Source organism: Theropithecus gelada, chromosome 13 (genome assembly GCF_003255815.1).
Source record: "Theropithecus gelada isolate Dixy chromosome 13, Tgel_1.0, whole genome shotgun sequence".
NCBI classification, from domain to species: Eukaryota; Metazoa; Chordata; class Mammalia; order Primates; family Cercopithecidae; genus Theropithecus; species Theropithecus gelada.
Window position 1 is genome coordinate 8983850 of NC_037681.1, and position 17241 is coordinate 9001090.

At 39.7% G+C, this 17241-nt stretch overlaps 1 long non-coding RNA gene across 1 annotated transcript; it reads left to right on the forward strand.

Annotated features, from left to right (window-relative positions):
- Positions 1 to 273: 273 nt before the first annotated feature.
- LOC112605195 lies at positions 274 to 16083 on the forward strand. The gene is made up of 4 exons (XR_003115372.1): positions 274 to 502; positions 4539 to 4663; positions 14256 to 14344; positions 16062 to 16083. It is a non-coding gene; the product is annotated as an uncharacterized LOC112605195 (long non-coding RNA).
- Positions 16084 to 17241: the final 1158 nt, after the last annotated feature.

Below are 17241 nucleotides of genomic sequence, written 5' to 3' on the forward strand. Positions count from 1 at the left end.
AAAGAAGAATAAAATAAAAGGGCAGGATCCAGGGTTTCTGAACATTAAAAATAAATGTAATTTCAGGGTTTAGCTTCAAGACAGTCTTTTTAGGTCATTTGCTACATCCATATAATTGCTGTTACTGGATACATACAGGTGATAAGATATAGAAATTTGAAGAAATAATCTAGGAAATTTAGTCCCAGAATTTGTTTTGTCAAGTGGAACTAAACTTATTAAAATTGAGTTTCATAATATTTTACTGGATTCGTTCTATACTGTTTCTTTTTCAGAAGAGATAAAATGTTCTACAGGAATCCAAGCTTGTCACTCACTCAGGCCCTCACTTGGTGGCAGTATGTTAGAGAAGACGGCTTATTCCAGAGCCTGGTTCTCAGCTTCGCAATCTACAGATGATTCATTCTAGCCACATGTGCAAAGATGTGATATTAACTAGAGTACACATTGATTACTTGAACTTCCTTGAAATATCATTTTCAAGACAAGACTACTAAGGACTGTGAGTACATTCTCTCAATACTATAATAAGACTAATAATGATATCTTACATTTTTGAGGTTTGAGGAGACACTAGACCCTGTTGTGAGTACTTTACATGTATTGACCCATTCGTTTCTCACTGTGACATTGTGGACCAGGGCTTTCATGACAGCTATCTTACCAGATGATTAGACTAGGGCAGGCAGAGGTAAAGTAACTTGGCAAAGGTTACAATAAATGACAGAGCTAAGATACAGTCCCTGGCAGTCTGATCCCAAAGCCTATGCTCTCACTACCATTTGAATTGTCTATAGCAGTTTCTACGGCACATGAACTCAAAGTATCAGTGGCCAAAATACCAGACATAGATGTTAGTGATTGTGGAGCTCTTCTAGGCAGTTATCCTTCGAGGGATGACTTCTGGGGTATGGCCTCCTACTGTGTAGTCCGTCCATCATTTATAAATTATTGCCTTCTGTTAATGATGGCTAGGGCTCTATAATAAATTCATATCTAACAATGCTTTCGCAGAACATATACATGATCTGATAAGATTGTGTGCCATCGATAAGTCTGTGCCTTATGACTGTATGGAGGCTGAGGTAAGCAATGCAAGGTCATCATGCAAGCCCCCTGGATGTGCCATCAGTGAGGCATGAACACCTGGAGGCCCTGAAAAGACTGTGAGGCACTGTGAGGAACTGGCTTTTACCCTGAGTTCATACAGCATCACAGGTTTTGGAGCCCAGGTCCAGGTCACTCTTGTTGTTGTAGAATAGACCATGGAGGCTCAAGGGCAGAAGCTGGGAGACCAGTGAAAAGCCATCACTATAATCTAGGTGAGGTTCAGTGGTGCCTGGACCAGGGAGGCAGTGGAGGAGAAGGTGAGATGTGTTTTGAATTTGAACGGGAATAAGGTGGAAGAAAAAGAGAAGGAGCCAAGCATTTGGGGCTGCCCATCTGGAATGCAGCTTCCAGTTAGAAAGGGAGCCATGCGTATTAGCATGATGAGCCTGGAGCCAGACTGCGCCGGCTTAATTCCTGATTCTGTTATTTACTTCCTGCAGCCTCGGGCAAGTTACTTTTCTGTGCATCAGTTTCCTCATCTATAAAGTGGAATTACTGATAGTATTTCTTTACAGTGTGGTTGTAATGGTTTCATCAGTTACCATACATCAAACAGGTAGAAAATATTGTAAACATTGCAATAACATTTACATTTATTGTTTACCGAGATGGGGAAGACTGTATGGGGGTCTTTTCGAGAGAAAAATTATTGATGCAATACTGCTTCCATCGTAGCTCATCATTGATGTGTCTGCCAGCCTTATATGTCTGTGAGCCCCTGGGGAAGGTTAGTACGGGTCTCATTCTAGGAAAGCACTTTGTGCAGCCCCTGGAATGGGGGAAAGCCTCCAGCATGCCTGCTAAGAATGTACAGTGTTGGAGAAGCCCTGGTGGTCCAGGGGATAGCTTGAGGGGGAGGCTTAACTTCTTTCTTGTCTTATCAGTCCCTAAGATATCATGAACAGGAAAGGGAGGAAAAAAAAGTCTTTCTCCTTTACCAGTCTTAGGTTATTTGCCGGGGCCCTGCAAATCAGACTGACAAAAGACAGCGTAGCAGGAGAAAAACAGATTATTCAGATTATTATCCTGTGCAGAGTACGAGGAGGAATCTTAGTGAAGAGTAGCACAAAGGGATAGTTAGAACTTGGGTTTACATAGCATCCCAGCAAAGAGCAATGCCTTTGTAGTGGTGACAAGACCTTTAGCCTTCCGAGGCGGAAGATTAACACACGGGGGCACTCATGGAGTAAGCTTTGCTTGTACAGGTCCATCTCAGTGTGGATGTTTTGTTCTTTTCGTAGCCAGAAAACTTCCTTGTGAAAGGAATTGATGGAAGTTCTCATTTCTCAGGAGTTTCTGCTTTTACTCAGATAAGGGTTGTGCCGGGAAGGCACATGCGTCTGTTGGGTCTCATTGGCCTCCAGTTCAAAATAACGCTTATGCCAAAGTGGTTTATGTTGGGGTGGCATATTTTGATCCTCAACAAAAGTAACATTAAAAAATTGAAACATTGTACTTGCCACAGACATTCATTTCAACACACCCCAATGCAATAGCATTTAAACTCTCACCGTGATCAGGGGCCCTAGATCTGAAATCGGACTAGGTTGATTTTGCATCTCTGTTTTGCTTCTTGATCCATGTGTGACTTCGAGTGGATTGAAAGGCTATTCTAAGTACATTTTGCTGCCTGAATTGAATATAATAATATTGAATGCCCTACGGGGTTACAATAAGGACTAAATGACCATGTATATAAAGACCTTATAGTGTTTGGCATATAGTAAGTGTTTGATAAATATAAATTTTAAGTTTTGTTATTATTATGTCAATTCTCCTACTAAGACAGACACTATGAAGGATGTTCATTTGAAGCCAAATTCGATGGTATATTCTCTCTACTATGCATGGGAGGAAGAGCTATCAAATTGTAAACATTTTACTTTTTAGAAATAGGATGCCATCTATTTAACTTCCCTTGCTGCTTTTGACAACCTTTGCAAACCATTGATGGAGACCAAGTCAAAGACAGAAACCCTGTGCATGATGGAGGAACAGCACCTGAATCAATCTGGTACCTTTCAGAGGCTACAAGGCACAGAGAAAGCTTAGCCTTCATGGCTCATTGGTGTTGAAAAAAATCTTGAGGCTCATCTTATGCAAACTCCTCATTTCACCTTTGAGAAACTACTCTGCAGAGATTAAATATTGTGCTTTGGGTCACACAGAAGTGTTAAGACCAGAACACTTGTTCTGTGATACCAAGTAAGGTTGGGGACCATTCTTCTCCATCACTGATTCTCAAATGGTGGTCCCTGATCTAGCAGCATCAGCTTCACCTGGGTGGAAACTGATTAGAAATACAAGGTCTCAGTTTTGTCTTAGGGCTGTTGAATGAGAAACTGTTGGGGTCAGGCACAGGAATCTGCGTGAAAACAAGCTCCAGGTAATTTTGATGCATAAGCATATTTGAAAAGTACTACTACTCTTTGTTGTGTTTACACTGACCATTTTTCCAACCTATTAATATATATTTCTGCATATCGAGATAGAAATGTAAGGAAGCCTGAATATACACACAAAAAGAAGAAAAAGTAGAGATCTTTTGGTAGTATCCAAGTCACACACATCCCCACACTTTTTGTTTTCCCACAGAAGACAAGTTATCTATTTATTTTACCATCTTTAGGTCTCACTACTAAGAGAGCAGCTCTCTTCTGTGATTTATTGCAAAGATACAAGTACATTCCCAGTTTCAATATTATTGGCTGGATGTAGTAATGACTATTGGCTCTTCCAAGCATGTAAGCATAAATACACCAGAGAAGGCAGAAGGTGTATTTGTTTGAGAAATATTATTGTTTGGTCCAACTATTTTGTTATTTTTCTCCAAAAATATAACAACATGAAAAAGTAAGGTGAGAGTGCCAAGAAATTGATGTTTCATGGCAAAGCCAACAGTCTCTGGAATGCTTAAATCGTGTTACATAGAGCTGTTACTTCCTTCTCCCTGAGCATCTGTAGGTGGTGCATGAAAGCTGTTGAGTGTAATATAATAATGATTTTTCATAGGTCTTTCTGGACAGATCTTTCTCACTCATCATCAAACTCTATAAAAGTGCCTGGTGATATTGTAGCTCCTGGAGTGTTTTGATTATTTTGTATGAAACTTTATAGCCAAAGCATTGGGTTTCTAACACTCTCACAACAAAAGAATAAAATAGTTTGATTATTTTATAAAAAGTTTGAGATGAGCTGGTTTAGGGCATCGATAGTCCTTGGAAAACATTGCTAGGCTTCTACAGGATTATCTTCACAATTTGGGGTAATCGGGCCAAATTAAAATTGGTAATTTTGAGGCTTAAATTGGAGTTTCAATCTTAAGGAGGGATTTTGGATGTGGATCATTGATTATGGGAAGAATTACATATATTGTCAGCCTTCTAACCACTTCACACATGATAATCATTATTCTTGCTCTTTCTCAGAATCTTCATCATCATCATCATTAATGTCATCACAGCTGACATTTACTGAACGTTAGCAATGTGGCAGGCACTGCAGTAAGAGTTTTCATGTTTCTACTCATGTAATCCTCAATGGAACCTTAACGGTGAGTAATGTCATTGCCCATTTTATAGATTAAGGAACTTAAACAGAAGGATAAGATTAAGTAACCCAGGATCACAGGGGTAGGGAGCAATGCTCAGGATAGAAGTCCAAGATGTTTGTCTCCAGAGCACTCTCTTAACCTCTATATGCTACTGTTTTTTCATTGCCCATTTTATAGATTAAGGAACTTAAACAGAAGTATAAGATTAAGTAATCCAGGATCACATAGGTAGGGAGCAATGCTCAGGATAGAAGTCCAAGATGTTTGTCTCCAGAGCACTCTCTTAACCTCTATATGCTGCTGTTTTTTCATTTCTTTAAACCTGACGTCACTGCTAAATTATGTGTGATTACTTCCTCTATATGAGAAAACAAGATTGAGAAAGAGGAGAAGTCTTGTTAAGGTCATAGGGCCAGCAAGTGGAAGGCTGGTCTGTGTGGGCCATTTGCAGCCCCTGCACTGTCTTTCACAGTGCTTCGCACACGCTTTTGGTGTCTTGTGTTTTTCTGTGTCTTGCCTTTGGCTCCAATGTGTGGTGATTTTCACAACATTTGTCCAAGAACCATCTAGTCTTGGCCTTTTCTTTTTTTTTTTTGAGATGGAGTCTCGCTCTGTCACCCAGGCTGGAGTGCAGTGGCGCGATCTTGGCTCACTACAAGCTCTGCCTCCTAGGTTCATGCCATTCTCCTGCCTCAGCCTCCTGAGTAGCTGGGACTACAGGCGCCCACCACCACGCCTGGTTGATTCTTTGTATTTTTAGTAGAGATGGGGTTTCACCATGTTAGCCAGGATGGTCTCCATCTCCTGACCTTGTGATCCGCCCGCCTCGGCCTCCCAAAGTGCTGGGATTACAGGTGTGAGCCACCGCGCCCGGCCGTTCTGGCCTTTTCAAGTGAAGAAATAGAGAATGTGGCTGAATACTGAGACTGTGCTAAGAAAGATATACAAAACTTCTGATTCCATCAATAATTATGTTGTAGAATGTGCGACTGACGGTCCAGAGGGAATAGAAAGCTCAGTTCCAGTTTGACTCACTGCTGTTTATTCCTGTGTGCTGGCAGGTTGCTCATTAAATGAATCTCTGCTTGGATTTATAATGGTTGCTAACAGATACACTTGATATTACTTTTTAAAATAATGAATAAGTAAGTACTGTCAACTAGTAGACATTAACAAATATGTTTTGGACAAAATAATGACCTTATACCATTTCGCTTCAACCCTCTTTCTGCAGAAAGTGAGATGAATGTGACTTACAGAGGTGTAGTGAGAATTAGTCTGTACACCTAAAGTGTAGAGTCCACGATTTGTTACCGAGGAGGCACTCAAAAATGGCAACAACTGTTTGCTATCAGAAACTGATTGCCTCAGAGTGTAGGTTATCTAGTGTCTCTCTTTGAATACAAAAACTGAGTGTGGGAGAATGTTTATTCACTTAAATTTAGCTTTCTAGTGTTTTACTTTGCAACTTCTCAAGCCCAGCTAGTAATCCACCTTCGCATTAGCTGGATAACTCTAAGAAGTAGGACTGTGTCCCTTTCTCCGTCAAATGCTGCTGTGAGGCCCAAATAATTGTGAGCTGAGCATCTTACTACGTGTTTTGCTTTAGATGGATTTATGTTGCCACCTGGTATTAAAAAAAGATGGAAAGTAGGCTCTTGATTTTATCCCCTAAACTTTGAGGAATTGGGGAAGATTTAGGATAATTGATGGAGTTTATTACTTAGTTTGTCCAGTGCTCCTGGGTTTTTCCCAGGAGGTCTGGAAATGGAACCCATCTCTGCTCAATATTCTAAACTCTCCTTAACTTCCTACCACTGAATATCCCTCTGGTTTAAGTCAGTCTTCTCAAAAGCAGGATGTGCGCACTTCAGGGAATGGAAGATTCCTAGAGTTGGAGGAAGAATATACTGAAATTTTCATTTCCATTTCTTTTGGTTTAAGCAAAAGTAACTTAGCCATTATTATCTTTAATGCTGGCATTCTTCCTCATGGCCTATATGTTGGTAGGGCTGTCATAGCTGTCATGCCATTTGCTTTTGGTGAATAGTGACTTATGGAAGATTTTTTGGAACCAGTCAAATGGATTTGCGAGTTATAGTAACCACCTTTACCTAAACTAACCTAAAAAAGTAGATGACAACTTAAAACATCCTGCAAAAACAAACAAGCAAAACATAGTTGAATAGTGGTAATTCAAGCACAAGCAAAAGATAAGAAAGTGGTCAAATTGACCCTTACACTCTTGGTATGAGTTCTGTGTCAGCCATCTCATGGTAAAATTAATGACAGTTGGTTAGTTCTGACAAGATGCCATTCTAATAAATTAGAAATGCAAGGTTAGTTACATCCATTATTGCTGACACTTCCTACTCTAAGTATATCTTATCTTGAGACTTTAGCTAATGATAGCAGCACACCTATACAATTTACCAATAAATAAGGCAACACACCAAGTCTACTATTATGTCCTTTGTTTCCTCTGTCATATTAGTGCCTCTAATCTTCCTAATCTTTTCTTTCCATCCTTCTCTTTGTAGCTAGACTCACTGTTCACAAACACAAATCAAATTGCATCAGACCCACTCACTCCCACTCCCAGCTTAGAACTCTGCAGTTGCACTTAGAATCAAATTAAAAGTCTTTACTGCAGCCTGTGAGGCCTGGGATCCAGGTTTATCCTAACCCTTCAACTTCGTCACATACTCACCTTCCTTTCTGCTACCTACTCTATGGTCATCCTGTTTTTTTTCTCCATTCCTAGTACAAGTCAAGTTCTTTTCTGTCTCAGGATAGTTGCACAAGCTATACTCCTGATACTAGCTGCCATCTCTATTCCTGTGGAGTTCAACTGTAAATCTATCCAAATATGTACATTTCTCATAGTCAGTGCTAAGTGCAGCAACTCTTTCACTTTAGAAGTTATAATCTGCTTAACCAAGACTGCTGATCTCTAGAAACTTCGCTAATGAGTATGCCTTTGAATTATCATGTGTTATTTTTTTCTCACTCTTACAATAAAATAACTGGGCTATTTGGTATTTCCTGTTGCTATCTGTATAATTTACTCACCATACTGGATCAGATGATCAAGGTCTGCCAACTATAGAAGGTAACGGAGGACAGTTGTCATAGCCAATGACTAGTTAGCCAAAAAGGATGTACTACCATCTCTGCCAGAGGAAGGCAAACCGCTTCTACCTGTACTGACTAATTGAGTCGGGGGAAAAGTGTATTCCTAGTAAATATTAGCATACCAAGTGCTAGGGGTTGTGTTGGTCTCTTCAATAAATACATGACATTTAAATCACAGCTTGATTAAATTTATAACAACTCACAGCTATTTTTTTTTTTTGTTTCTTTTTTGAGACGGAGTCTGGCTCTGTCACCTAGGCTGGAGTACAATGGCACAGTCTCAGCTCACTGCAACCCCTGCCTCCCGGGTTCAAGCAATTCTTCTGTCTCAGCCTCCCAAGTAGCTGGGATTACAGGCATGTGCCATGATGTCTGGCTAATTTTGTATTTTTAGTAGAAATGGGTTTTTTTTTCCATGTTGGTCGGGCTGGTCTCGAACTCCCGATCTCAGGTGATCCGCCCACTTCAGCCTCCCAAAGTGTAGGGACTACAGGCGTAAGCCACTGCACCCAGCCATCACAGCTATTCTTAAAGTGTCATTCGGATTCACCATTCTTGCATTTTAAGAGTCCTTTATGATATCACTAAGCTACGCTATTTCTCCCAGAAGTAGAGTATTGCTTTTGATTTACCAGTTTGTCGAGGTGGAGCAGGCAGGTCCAACGGCTCCACTTGGCCCTTTCTACCATGGTAGTCTTTACTCCAGAGTGCAGGGGATCCACATGGGACTAATGCCAGTTCTAAATGCATTTATGCATATTTTATGGACATACCATAAAATAGATCTGGCAGTCTACAGGGCCACTGTGAGACAAATTTAGATAGACTCTTTATTGAGTTTCTTTCCATAAATCCCCACTGTAACCATTCAACCATTGTATTCTCAGGATTGGTGTCAATTCAGAGCTAACATCTAAGAACCCCCTGAAGGTCTGGGCATCTCTCATTCACATAGTCCGTCTTTAAATAGCTGCAGGTTACTCTGGGAAAGAACTGGGGAGATTTACAGCATATACTTGAGGCCAAGTTTCAGGATACTCTCCCAATAGTTCCCCGACTCTCTCCTCACTCCAGGGGCTCAGGATCTGTAAACTGGCTTAGGTGTGGTATCTGGCTATGGATTTATACCAGCACCTCCATGAAGTTATATTTTTTTTCCATCAGAGATAGTGATTTCTGGATTATATTAATCAAGTCATATCATTTTTGGCCACCCATCTATTTTATTCATAGGAAGCCAGTAATAAGCCTCCACAGATTTCTAAGTGTCAATACCCTCCGATTGCTACTGCATCTCTGTGGTCTATCACAGAAATTGGGCCAACTTTGTCTCTGATAATTAAGCCCCACCACTGGATCCCTGCCACCCTGAAATAGCATCATTTCTATTGAAATCAGAACAGCCAGATCAATGGCAAAATCTCTCATCATTTCAAGGCTACATAGAATACTCACCGAGAGCTCTTCAGAGATGCTGGAAGATTCTCGCCAATCTGTTTCTCTTTGCTTTGCTATGGGGTCAGGTTAGGAGGTAGCTAAGTGTGTTGCACATGAGAGGTCCACTCTCCCATGTCCATCTACTTAAGCCTCCAGTTTCCTTTATTTACAATATGCTAAGGAAGCTTCCCTCTCAACTCTGCTTATAGGCCACCATAGATGCAGGCTTCAACTAATCAAACAACCAAACCCTTAGAGCTACTCCCAGCTATGTGAGCTAAACAACAAATCCCAAATTTTTGAGGTAGTACATCCATGTTTCTTGTTCTTTCTCTCTATGCATACACACACACACACACACACATATATGTACAGTGTCTTCCTTGAGAATATGTTCCATAATTCTTTTCCCATTTATATAAGAATATACATTACATGATTTATATATTAATATCATATATAAGTAATATATATACTATGTTAAAATATGTATACATATATGTATATAATAATAAATAATAGTTAGGAGTATTAATTAACAAGATCTTCCATTCCTTGGAGCGGTGATTAGACACCTAGAGACTCATAGGCAAATAAGCGATTGACAACCCTAAAGCAGAGGGGCGTGAGGAACTGCTGTGGGATCTGAAGTCATGGAAGAAGGGCCACCTGAAGGCAGCTGCAGTTGTGAAAGGTCATGGCTGCTACCAGAGGCATGGTATAGGAGGAAGCAGGAAATAATGCCCTGCTCTCTGTCTTCTGTCTTCTGGTCTTTTGGTGATCACTTGCTGGCTGAAACCAATTGGAAATCAACCAGCAAGGGAGCCCTGGTGATGTCCTTTGTGTAGATCAGCCTCCCAGGAAATAGAGAAAGATAGAAAAGATTGCAAATGATCTAGAACAGAACTATGCAAATGGAGAATAACCAGCAATCCATTAAAAAATCAGAGACAATGTACAATGTCCCGAGTTTACATTTCGGAGACTCATACATTGTAATTCTCATCAGTGAAACAAGAAATGAAACTTTATTTGGAATTTGTCTAAGACTTGTAAAGTTACTTTTTGACCAAGGAAAATCTTTTTGCTTCCTGGACATAACTGAAGGTAGGCATTGCTCCCACAGCTGTAAACTTTCCAATTCCCCCCATCCCCACTGTATTGAGACAACATTAATTGAGGCATTTTTATGCATTTCTGTTTCTGCCATGCCCACTGGGATAAAGGGGTAAAGACATATGTGTTGAGGGAATTTCCAACTCGATGCTTAAATTACTTCTTTTTTCTATCTCTTTAAATTCATGCCTTTTGGAAATCATATTCCCAGAAGTATCCAATTTTCATCTTTAATAAAATTGTGGTTGAGAGATATTTGCTTGTTAATGGTAACTGATAGTATAAATCTATTTGAGCATTGTCATGTTCATAAACTCTTCTCTTTGATACTGTTCAAGTATTACAGGTGTCCTTCCTTACCGGCTTTGTAATCCCAAGTAGAGCTCTGTTAATATTTTATTTATACAAGGGCGTGAGTCCACAACCCTTTGGTGGTCAGACCACCCTCGGTATGGAAAGTATTGTTATAATAAGAGATATGTTTACATATGATATTTCTTAGACCTTAGTAGGGATCCTGATCTTCAATAAATAGAAGTATATACTGAAACAGAAATTAACAGACTATAATTACAAACGTTTGTACACATATAAACATTATGTATTAACTTGGTAATTTGGGGTAATCTAGATATATAGGAAAACTAAAACCTCATCTGTAATTCCACTATTGGGATGTTCATTATTAACATTTTTGTATGTATTATGTCAGTGCTTTTTTTTCTTGATGTACATATAGTTTATATATATATATTTCTATGTCTATATGTTATAAAATCTATATATCTTACATATATCAATACATATATGTGATATAACATTGATATCAATTTGGATTTTTTCTAATTAATATACTATTTGTATATATTTTAAATAATCTACAATGTAATCTTTAGTGATTTCATGTTGTTACATTATTTTAACTAGTCATAATTTATAACCAATTTCCTATTTAAGAAATTATAAACAGTAGTCTATCAAGCCCCTTAATTTTAGAAAAAAATTATATGCATTTATAATAAATACTTCAAAGTATAATTATCTGCAAGTGTACTTACTGAGTTAAAACATTTCATGGATTATTTATTTTTTAAAGTTTTATGTACTAATGTAAAAGAAATACAATCAGTTGTTTTGTCTGCATTCATCATAGATATTTTTGTATGCACTGGATATGAAAAGTGTCAGAAGGTTTGAAACCCTGACGGATTATTCTGGGCAGAACATTTTCTTTTTTGACAGAATGGTTGGCTCCTTGGTCCTGTCTCTCTGCTTCATTGAACAGGAGTGCCTGTTCTGTTTGACTTCATCCATTTTGAAGTTTCAAACGGTCACAGCCTCTAAGACAGAGTGACAAAAGGCCATCAATCAGCATAAATTGGTGCTCTTTCCACAGGTCTGATCCTGGGTTTGGAGAGACTGTCACTGGCCATTCGGGGTGTCAATTTGTCCTTCATATTGATGTAGCTAGTCCAGAGGCAGCAGGTCGTGGTGCATGGTAAGGATTGTAACATTAAGTGCCTTTTTAAAAACCTGAAACACACGCATGCAGCTTGAATTTTGAGAGCACCCTGCTTTCTCCTAGAAATGCTGTTCACTTGTTAGCAGGTCAATATTGTTCTTGAAAGTATTGATTTTCACTGACCATACGACCATCCCTGTATGCCTCCTTCTAGGAAGAAACCATGCAGAGCTCGGATATTAATTTTGTGGTTGTCTTTTAAAAAAATTATTACCTTCGAGCGTCCAGAGGCCGAGCTGGAGAAGCAACATTAAAATCAATGCCCAAAAAAGAGCTCCTGGGTAGACCTTATATTTGGCAATAGTAGAAGCTACTAAACAGCCTTTGTTTTGAATGAGTATAAAGAAAAATAATAATCTTTTCTGCATACACTACTACCCATTCCTTCTGGGGACAATGTCTTTAGTGGTGATGTAAGAGAGCAGATGCATGGCATGTAAGTGCATTACAGAATTTTCCTAAATGCTTCCTCTAAGCTGTCTGAGAGAAGGGCTTTCAGGATGACTGACTTCCCATTCTGACTAGTGTAGGCTTGAGCTAGCAGTTCGCTGAGTGTGCTCTCTCTCTTTTCCTCCTTCCCTCTTTCTATCTGCTCCCCTCTCTGTCTCTGCTCCACCTCTCTCTCATTCTTCTCTCCCTACTTCTTCCTTCTGTTTTTTCTTTCTTCTACTTTATTTTTTGGTTTTTTAAAATTGCAAACGTAATACACGTTCATCACGTTAATTGTGGAAAATTTAGAAATGCAGAAAATTGTAAAGACGGGAATTAGCAAAATCATCTGTAATGATTTCACAGAATGAAATGCTTTCACAGAAAGCATCGATTTCACATCCATTTCACAGAATGAAATGCTTCATGTTGATGGGAGTGAAAAGGAGTGTGTGTGTATGTGTGTGTGCACAGCCATGTTTGCACACATACATACACACACACACAGGTATCCATATATAATTAACCAAGATGGCTAGCATTAATTTTTTATTAATAAGACCAATCTGGTTATTTTTAACTAGTAATTCTCTTTTAAGAGATGGAATGTTGTCAATGGAAAGTGTTTTTGCCACTGAAAAATTAAAAGCGGATGCAATTTCTGAAAATATATTTCCAAAGAGTGATGTAGAGTCTCTTCTGTTCTGAGTATTGTTTTGAAAGTGCTCGAGGAGGAAGGTGGGTAGTCTCAAAATGTCTCTATCAAAAGACCGCCTTCTCCCTATTCCTCTGTCCCCCTGCCCTCCAGGGCAGATGTGCTACTGTGCTATAGGAAAAGGCTCCAAAGGGGTCATTAAGAAATTGCAGTTAAGGTTAAAGATGTTTAGAATGTGTTCAAGAGTAAAAATTGATTTGGAGACTTCACTTGGAAGCATTAAAAATTATCTCAAGCCAGAGAGGCAGGCTCCAAGCACTATAATGCCCCAAAGGAGGGTCTGCTCAGGACAGAGAATGCACAACTAAGAAATAGTGCCTCTTACAGAAAATGCCTGGGACCGCCATCTCTCCCTTCATCGTCAACCAGTCATGCAGCCTGCCCAGGTGGTCTGAGCTGGGGACTGGCCATGCCTTTGGCTGTCCTGTGCTGTTTAAAATAAAGAGACATAAAAAGAAGGCAGATGCATGTATGCAACCATCAGAGGTTGAAATGTGGCAACTGATACAGTGATCTTACTCTGGGATTGCTGTATTTTTGTTTAATTGTAAATATGAGCAGGAGAGAAATTCCCATGCCCAGACTCAAATAGCGGTTTTTTTCAAAGCTGTTACTGTTTTCTCTCAGTAGATGGCACTGTTTTGAATGAGGACAGTTTGGTTGAGTTCAATTGGAAAAGTGCCCAGAATAAGGCTTCTTTGAATGAAGAGGAATGCATTGTCATAAACTCCAAAGCTTTGCTACCAAAGATAGAAATAGCATAGTAGCAAAAGTATGTTTTCTAGCTCTTAAATCAGCACTATTCCACAGAAATATATTGGGAGCTACATATGTATTTTTAAAGTTTTATAAAGCAACATTGAAATAAGTAACATAAAAGGTGAAATTACTTTTAACAAAGTATTTCCTTTAACCCAATATATCAAAAATATGAAAAATTCAACATGTAATCAATAATACAATTATTAATGAAATATTTTGCATTCAGATGGCTAGCATTTCAAGTCCTCAATAGCCAGTAACTAATATGGTATTATAGTACTCAATCTGGCTGGTTACTCCTCTTTTTCTCCCTTCTTTCCTGAAAAGAAGTGTGATTTTCCAGAAAACTGGCCTGAGCAGACTCCATGTTTGCACTTTTTAAGAGGAAATTGTTGTGTTGAATTTCATCCTGGCTAAAGTAGGGTCTTTGACCATGCAGGAAGATGTATGTACTAATGCCACTTTTGGTCCTATAGCAGACTACAATGCTAGCATCTGGGATAACTACTAGAATGTTCTCTGCCATCCACTAAGCATTGAATCCCTCCAGACACTGTTACAACAGGTAAGAGTTGTCCTTGTATTTATAAAAAAGCTGAATTAAGCAAAAAGTTTGAAGAGACACCGTGTGGCTTGCGTCTTTCTCCATCCGTTTCTTTCCATTTAGTCCATTGAACTGACATTTATAAAGTTCCAAACTGCCTCCCAAAGTTTGTCAGGTGCTGAAGACGCACAAAAGAAAAAGGCCGCTTCCCAGAAGATCACAGTGCTGTGGGGGAGTGGACAGGTAAGCAGACAATTACACAGAATTATTAAAACATGTTCATAAATAATAAGGGTTAAAAAATGCACATACTTTCAGATAGAGGGTGCTTGTGTTAGGAGATGGGGAAGTGAGGTAAGCTTTCTGAAGGGTTTGGTGTCTGAGCTGAGTCACTGAAAGATGAGTAGGGCCACAGGACTTGGCAGATGGCATGTTCAGTTCCGGGAGGGTGAGGATGCACCAGGCAAGGCCAGCGTAAGCACTGCCTGGAGGTGTGAGAGGGCATGGTATGTTTATAGAACTACAAGGAATTGAGGTTTTCTGATGTGTCTAGAGCGGCAAGAGATGGACGATGCCTGGATCATCAAAGGCCTTGTATTTTATGTGAAGGCATTAAATTCAATATTGAAGACCAAAAGGATTAAATAATTTTTATTAGAGGAATGATATGGGCAGATTTCAATTTCAGAAAACTCACGGTACCTTTGGTGTGGAGAATGGGATTGAAGGGGACAGGATGAGGTATGGAGACTCAGGTTTTGGGCTTTTAGCAGCAACTCTAGGAGGAATTACGAGAGCCTGACATATAGCAGTAGCCACAGAGATCAATTCCTCTTGCATTTGAGAGAGATTTGGGGAACAAGATTAATAGGAAGGGGTGATTTGCTGCATAGGAGGGAGACCAGCACTAAGGAGAGAAAGAACTGATTCAGGTTTTATAGGCTCAGAAGTTTCTATAACTTTGGGGATGTGTCCTCCAGAAAAAAGTAATACAAAATTAAGAATTTACATGGTGATGCTGGACCCATGGGTCTGGAGAACTAGGGATCATAGATGCCTTTGGATGTCATTGGCAGGTGGGTGAAGCCACAGGAATAGATGATACTACCAGGCTGGAGTAGGAAGAGAAAGCTGTGGCAAGAAGTTAGAGGGGGAACAAGCAGGATTACTTGCAGGTGGCTAAAAGCAAAACAAACTGGGCCAAACAGGTGAGCACAAGGACCTGCCCTCTAGTAGAAAGGAACTATTACAACAGGTTGTAACAATGTAGAGAGATTGCTATCATCCTGCTTTAGGCACAAGTAAGATTGTAGCGAAGATGCAACTGACCACAACTGATTAAATTCAAAATGGCCAAAATCTTGATCTACTGCTGACCCTTTTATCAGAAAATGTATGACACTATTACCATAAAACTTCCATGGGGAAGCCTCTCACTTTTATCATGCACCTAATGCCGTGACCAGATTGACCACATTTAGTCAAGAAAAGGGTGGCACCCCCCGATTCTGGAAATTGCCTACCCATTTCCCAGAAAATCCTTCCCCTTATTATAGAATACTCTGTGACTTAATTATGCTTACCCATATAGTGTCTGAGCCCTGACCATGTTGTGCACGCTCATTCGTTTGAGCACACACACACACTCCTCTCCTGAGTGTATGCCTGCTTCTGCTCCACAATAAAGCTTCTATACTTTCAATGTAGTCTCACTTTCAAATTCTTTTGCATTGCAAAGACAAAAACCTGTACTGGGCTACTGACAACAAAGCTTTGGAAAATCTCTGGAAAAGCCCAACATTTGACTGTGGGAAAATGAAGAGAATTATCCAAAGTAGAGTGAGCAGGAAAGGCTCCAAGGATGTGAAGAAAACGAGGCCAGAGTGCTCTGGAGGCCAACAGGAAGGGAGTCTCCAGAATCGTGCAAGTGATGCATTTTCAGGTTTGCTGCCATTCGCAACAGACAACCTACTTGCTTTCATGATCTAAAGAGGGCTTAAATGTAATTTGCAAATATCTTCAGAGAAGAAGCACAGTCTCTACAGTCTATACTGTGTTACAAGTGACTGCTACCAGCTCTTCATTAGAAGGTTGTTCTTTCTTCCATTTGCCATGAACTACCGGGGTCAAAAGAAGGGTTGGCACTATCCTAGCTCCCTGTTCATTCTTCCAAATCAGCACTCTTTTATACCCCTTTGTAACATACCCCATTTCAATGCATACATTAGGTGGAAGGTATGCAGTCTTCCACCTCCTCATTGGTGGGTGCCATTTACACACTCCTGGTCAAAATCCTCATTCATGAATGATACTGACTTCCTTAAAGTCATCATGCTTAATGGCTTCTATAGCATTGAATAAACTGTACTATTTCCTTCACAGTGACTTCACTTCTGTTCTGCGGCTGACGTTGGAACTTCTCTTTTTGTAGCTGTGGTCCCTTATATTTCCATTCTATTATGTAAAAAACAGAAACTGATCAGGCACATGACTTCTGAGCATACTTTGTTGAAACTCTAGTCTCCCTCGCTGGTCTCAACCTGGTCTCTGGACCTGGTTACTGTCCACAGCACCATCCCTTATTCTCCTTGTTTCATTTCCCATATCACTAAGCAAAATAAGAAAATACTGCAGTTATTAGTAAGAAACTGTGTCAGATCCTCCTACACTACTCCTTTCCAGGTGCCCAGAAGATACTTTCTCATCACAGACACACACAGGAACCAGGCAGGAAATGATTACTAGGTGGTGGGGAATGGGCTCCACTGGAGGGCTGGATTTTATCCAGTGTCATTCAAATTTGAACCTCTTAGAAGACCATTTAGGTGAAACAGAACCAGCTGGATATGATTTGTGGCTTTTACTTTCATCCCTTGTATCTTCGGCATCTGCAAATAAAAATATAAATAGGTTAAATT